Source organism: Eriocheir sinensis, chromosome 11, assembly GCF_024679095.1.
Source record: "Eriocheir sinensis breed Jianghai 21 chromosome 11, ASM2467909v1, whole genome shotgun sequence".
NCBI lineage: Eukaryota > Metazoa > Arthropoda > Malacostraca > Decapoda > Varunidae > Eriocheir > Eriocheir sinensis.
This window is the reverse complement of record NC_066519.1, coordinates 17837610-17843648: the sequence shown is the minus strand read 5'-3', so window position 1 is coordinate 17843648 and position 6039 is coordinate 17837610. Positions and strand designations below refer to the sequence as shown.

Sequence of the window (6039 nt, the reverse complement as noted above, 5' to 3'; positions counted from 1 at the left end):
CCTACTTACCTGTCTACCTACTTGAGCCTTCCCTCTTACCCATGTACCTGCCTAACGGTTCTGTCCACCAACCTGCCTAACCCGCTAACCTATCTACCTGTGTTACCTATTTGCCTACATAATTAGCAAGCGTTCCCTTCTATATCTCTACCTGGCTAAGTGTTTTACCTACCTGCCTTACCTACTGTACTTAACCTTACCCATTTACCTACATGTGTTTTACCTATCAAACCCACCCTCCCTCTACTTAATTACTTATCCAGACTACCTTTTACCTATCCTTTACCTATCCCCTTCCTAGCTTCCTTACCCAACCCGCCGACTAATCCCTCCTCACAACTCTTCCCTCCCTCCCTCCCTCTCAAGCTACCTACCCAGCCTGAAACTAACATCACAAAACAAGAAACTATAAACGTTGATCAGCGGAGGAGAGTAACCGGAGGAGTGCTTGCTAATGCCTCCGTGTGTGTGTGTGTGTGTGTGTGTGTGTGTGTGTGTGTGTGTGTATCCTCTCCCCTCGTAGGAGCAGGGAAGGGCCGGTATGCATGAAGGGAGGGATAAAAGCCTTCACGCTTGAGAGAGAGAGAGAGAGAGAGAGAGAGAGAGAGAGAGAGAGAGAGAGAGAGAGAGAGAGAGAGAGAGAGAGGAGAAAAGAAGAGAAAAAGAAGAGAAAAAGAGAAGTGAAGAAGAGAAAAGAAAAAGATAAGTGGTGAAGAGAAATAGAAGAAAGATGAGAAAAGAGAAAGGGAGAAGAGAAAATAAAAAAGAGAAAAGAAAAGATAAATTAAGAGAAGAGCCAGCAGAGAGAGAGAGAGAGAGAGAGAGAGAGAGAGAGAGAGAGAGAGAGAGAGAGAGAGAGCGGTATGTGTTCTTTACTGTGCAAGGAAGTAACGCATTATTCTGAGTATACGTTATGCGGCGAGAGGGAAGTGGCAGAGTGGAGGTGGTGGTGGTGGTGATGACAGTGGAGGTGGTGGTGGTGACGGTGGTGGAGGTGGAGATATGCGTTTAGGCTTATTTAATTCTCTCTCTCTCTCTCTCTCTCTCTCTCTCTCTCTCTCTCTCTGGTGCTTGTGTTGAAGGGAAATTAAATTGTGACGTGTACATTTTGGAAACTCTCCTTCCTCTTAGTGCGGAGGAAGAGGGAAGAGGAAAAGGGAAGAGAGAGAGGAGGAGGTACAAAAAGAGGAGGAGGAGGAGGAGGAGGAGGAGAGGAAGAAAACATAGAGAACGATAGATGAAGAAGCTGAAAATGAACTTGAAAATAGGTATAGAGGAGGAGGAGAAGAAGGAGGAGGAGGAGGAGGAATGAGATAAAGAAAACGATAGAGAACGAAAATAGTATCGAAGTTACACACACACACACACACACACACACCTCCTCCTCCTCCTCCTCCTCTCGTCATCATCAGCTTTCCTTCCTCCTCTTCCTTCCTGCTTTTAAGTAGAGAAGGAAGAAAACGAGGGGCGAGGAGCAGAGGTCGAGAGGAAGGAGGAAGAAGGGAGGAAGAAGGAGAACGGAGGAGGAAGGAAAGAATTAAGGAGGAGAGTTAGTTCATGGAGAGAGAAGGAAATTAAAAAGAGGAGGAAAGAGAAGGACTAAGAGAAGGAGGAAGAGGAGTAGAGAAGGATTAAAAGAGAGAGGGAGGATGGAAAAGGAAGAAGGAAGATTGAAAGGAAGAAAAGGGAGTTAGTTAAGTAGAAAACAAAAGAAGGAAAAGGAGAGAATTAAAAGATAGGAGAAAAGAAGAAAAAGGGAGAGAAAGGAGGAAGAGGAAAGGCAAATGTGAGAGGGAGAATAAAGGAGAGAGAAGGGAAGAGGTAGAGAGAGTAGAAAAAGAGGAGTGAAAGGAAGAGGAAAATTAAAAGATGGAAGGAAAAGAGAAAAATAAGGAAGAGAAAGGGGGAAGAGGAAAGAAGAGAAAAGGAGAATGAGGTAGAGAGGTAGAAAAAGAGAAGAAAGAACGGGAGCGAACGGAGAGAGAGAGGGAGAGAAGTTGGAACGAAAGGAAGGAAAGAATTAAAAGATGGAGGGAAATTAAGAAGAATAAGGAAGAGAGGGAGAGGCAGAGAGAACGAGGAAGAGAAGGGAAGAGGTAGAGAGGTAGAGAAAAAGAAAAGGAAAGTGAGAAAGAGAAGGGAAGAGGAAGAGAAGGAAAGAGGTAGAGAAATAGAGAAAAAAAAGGAAAAGAAGAAAGAGAAGGGAAGAGGAAGAGAAGGGAAGAGATAGAGAAGTAGAGAAAAAGAAAAGTGAGAAGGAGAAGGGAAGAGAAGGGAAGAGGTAGAGAAAAAGAAAAGGAGAATGAGAAAGAGAAGGGAAGAGGAAGAGAAGGGAAGAGATAGAGAGGTAGGGAAAGAGAGGAAAATAATGAGGTAGAAAGTAGAGAGAGGTAGAGAGAGAGAGGAGAGCAGGAGACGAAGTAAGACGGAGCGAGAGGGAGAGAAGGTTGGATTCTGTTTAAGTTCCCCCATAAATCAACATTATTTTGGCAGACGGCATCGCCTGGCTGGCTGCTGCACACTCTGTCTTATTGTTACCAAGCAGGGGAAAAGTAGAAACAGCAGGAGAAGCAAGAGCAGGAGTAGAAGTAGGAGTAGTAAGAGCAGGAGGAAGAGGAAGAGGAGGAGGAGTTGAGCAGGATGAATAGGAGTAAATAGAGGGAGGAGGAGAAGCCGAGAGATAAAGATTTGAATGCCGTATTGAAAGGAAAGAGAAATAACATTATAGGAGGAGGAGGAGGAGGAGGAGGAAGAGGATAAACTGAAAGAGGAGGAGGAGGAGAAGGCGTTGATAAAAGGGTAAGAGGAGGAAAACGGAGGATAAATGAGGAAAAATGGGAAGATGAGAAAAGCTGGAGGATAAGTATGAGAAAAAAATGGAAAGAGGAGAAAAACCGGAGGATAAGTAAGAGGAGAACATGTAATTGGATGAGGATAAGGAAAGCAAAGAAATATGAGGAATGAAAAGGAGGAGGAGGAGGATGACAACTCAAACTCAAACAAGAAACAGCAAATACGTGATGGTGGGAAAAGAAACTAGAAGAAACAGAAGGAAGACAGGAGGAAAGGGAAGGTAAAAAACAAGAAAAAAAACAAGCATAGGGAAGGTAGGAGATAAAGGAGAAAGGAATGAAAGGAGATTGAAGGCAGGGAATGGTTTATCAGCTGTATTTCTCTCTCTCTCTCAACTGCCACAATCATCTTACTACCTTTTTTTTATAATTAACCTGTGAAAATTATTTACCTCTAGTTTCTTCTTCAAAAATGTAACCCAACCCAAATCAATCCTGAGCCAAATCAACCCCAAAGCCAACTTAACCCAAATCAACCCAATCCAATCCAACCCAAACTAAGTCAACCCAACTCAAGCTAATCTAATCGAACCCAACCCCACCCAACTTAACTCAACCCAGACCAACCCCAATCCAACCCAACCCAAGCCAACCCAACTCACCCCGATTCAAGCCCAAACTATGCCAACTCAACCTTAGTAGACTCAAGGCAAATCAACCCAATTCAACCCAAACTATCCTTAACTTTCCTTCTCTCATTTAAAAAAAACAACAACATATACGAAACTTATTTACCTTTAGTTTCCTTCTTCAGTACTAACTCAACCCAAACCCAACCTAACCCAACCCAACCCAACAACCAAATCACTCAAACAACCTAACAATCCCTAACTTTCCTTCCTCTAAAAACCCGGCGCGTCAGAATCACGTCTCACACATGTTCCGATGACGTCATTAGCCTTGGAGCGTGTCACGTCAGCTTCCCCGAGTCAACACCAATCAGCGGCTGACTTGTTGACACCTCGCCGCTGACGTCACCAACGGCTCTTAATTTTTATTGGCTTAGGAAGGGGAGAGGAGGAGGGGGGGAGATGGTGGTGGTGATAGTTGTGGTGGTTACGTGCTGACAAATATGAGAGACAGACAGACAAACACAGAGACACGTAAGACACATATCAACATAGACATACAGACAAACGGACATACTACATAGCAACATACACGCGGATAGACAGACAAACATACAGACAGACACATAAAACACATACAAACAGAGACATACACAACCAAACATACATACAAATATACATACATACAGAAAGAAACAGACACAGATATACATACTTACATAGACACACACACACACACACACACACACACACACACACAACGCTGAAGCAAATGTGTGTGTGTGTGTGTGTGTGTGTGTGTGTGTGTGTGTGTGTGTTCTGGCGGTATTGCTTTCAAGGAATTAAATTAGGTTGGTCGGCAACCCAGACAGACTGCCAGACACAGACATACAGATAAACAGACACACATACACACACACACGTACAGGCAAGCAGAGAAAGATACACACAGACTAACAAACAAAAAAACGAGGACAAGGTCAGGAGGGAGGATAAAAGAGAATGAGGAAAAAGGGGAGAGAAGAGAGATAAGTGAGGGGAAATGAAGGAAGGAAGAGGAGAGATGAGGGAAGGAGGGAAAGGGGAGACAGGGAGAACAGAGGAAGAGAGGGACAACGGGTGACGAAGGAGGAAGAGGAGGAGGAGGAATGAGAGAGAGAGAGAGAGAGAGAGAGAGAGAGAGAGAGAGAAATGCGGTTACAATATACCACACCGGATATTACTCTGTCTAGCTCAGCCGCTGTTGCTAGCCTGTCTGCCTGCATGCTTTCTCTCTCTCTCTACTGTACTCTTCTCAATTTATCTCTTCTTCATTTCTCTTTTTTCATTTTCTCTTCTCTCTCACTCTCTCTCTCTCTCTCTCTCTCTCTCTCTCGTAATGAAAAATGCATAGCCGTACACCATTATTTCGGTTATTATTGGCTATCACCCACCACCAAATAACCACCATAACCTTTTATATTACATGCGCCATCCCCGCCATCACTCTCTTCCCCTCTCTGACGCATGCCCATTCCCCCTTCTCTTTTTTCCCTCCTGATGATGCTCTGCTATCCTCCCCTTCACTTCACTTCACTTCATTTCACTTCACTCTGCTTCACTCTATATCCGCTGTTATTTAGTTTATCAAGGGTAGCTGTTATCATTTCTCTTCTTTTTTGTTCTTCTTCCATAAAACACCTATCTCGTTTTTCTCTTTGTTTGTATCTATTTTTTTCCTCGTATCTGCTTCCATTAAACTATTTCTCTCGTTTCTCTTTTCTTCTGTTTTCATTTTTTTTATTTTCTGGTACATTCTTCCATAAAACATCTTTCGTTTCTCTCTTACCCTGTTTTAATTTATTCCTTTTCTTGTATCTGCTTCCATCAAACACCTTTCTCTCGTTTTTCTCTTTCCCTTACTGTTTTTATGTATTTCCTTTCTTTCATCTGCTTCCATCAAACATCTTTCTCTAGTTTTTTCTCTTTCCCTTACTGTTTTTATATATTCCCTTTCTTTCATCAGCTTCCATAAAACATCTTTCTCTCGTTTTTCTCTTTCCCTTACTGTTTTTATATATTCCCTTTCTTTCATCTGCTTCCATCAAACATCTTTCTCTCGTTATTTCTCTTTTCCTAACATTGACTCCTGGTTTCGGCATCTCTATTACCCTTCCTTCTTTCCTTCACTTTATCCCCGCTTCTGTATCTGTCATCTTAGTACCTTTCCTTCATCCCTTCTCTTCGTTCCTAGTTTCTCCATCTTTTATCATCTTAGCTCTTTTCCTTCTCCTCCCTTGGTTCCTGGTTTCTGCATTTATATCTGTTTTTATTCCCTTTCTCTTCATTCGTCACCCCTACCTTGTCCCTTTCACAGACTTACCTCCTGCCTTGTGTATATTTGAGCACCCTACGACTATTCTTTCCCTTTGATCTTAATTCCTGTTATCATCTGCATTTCATTATCATCCTATTCCTTCTTGACCTTTCCTTTCTCTCATCCTTACCCAATACTCTATCCTCTTTCCATATCTTCTACGCAGCCCATTTAAACCATTTTTCCACAGTACATATTGTCAACAAACCTTTTTTCTTTATCTCTCTAACCTTTTGACTCTCTTGACTTTCTTTCCTTCCCT

General features: G+C 42.7%; 1 long non-coding RNA gene across 3 annotated transcripts in view; it reads right to left on the bottom strand.

Moving 5' to 3' along the window:
- The window catches only part of LOC126996961 (uncharacterized), a 59645-nt gene that overhangs the window by 33860 nt on the left and 19746 nt on the right, over positions 1-6039 (bottom strand). The window lies entirely within an intron of this gene.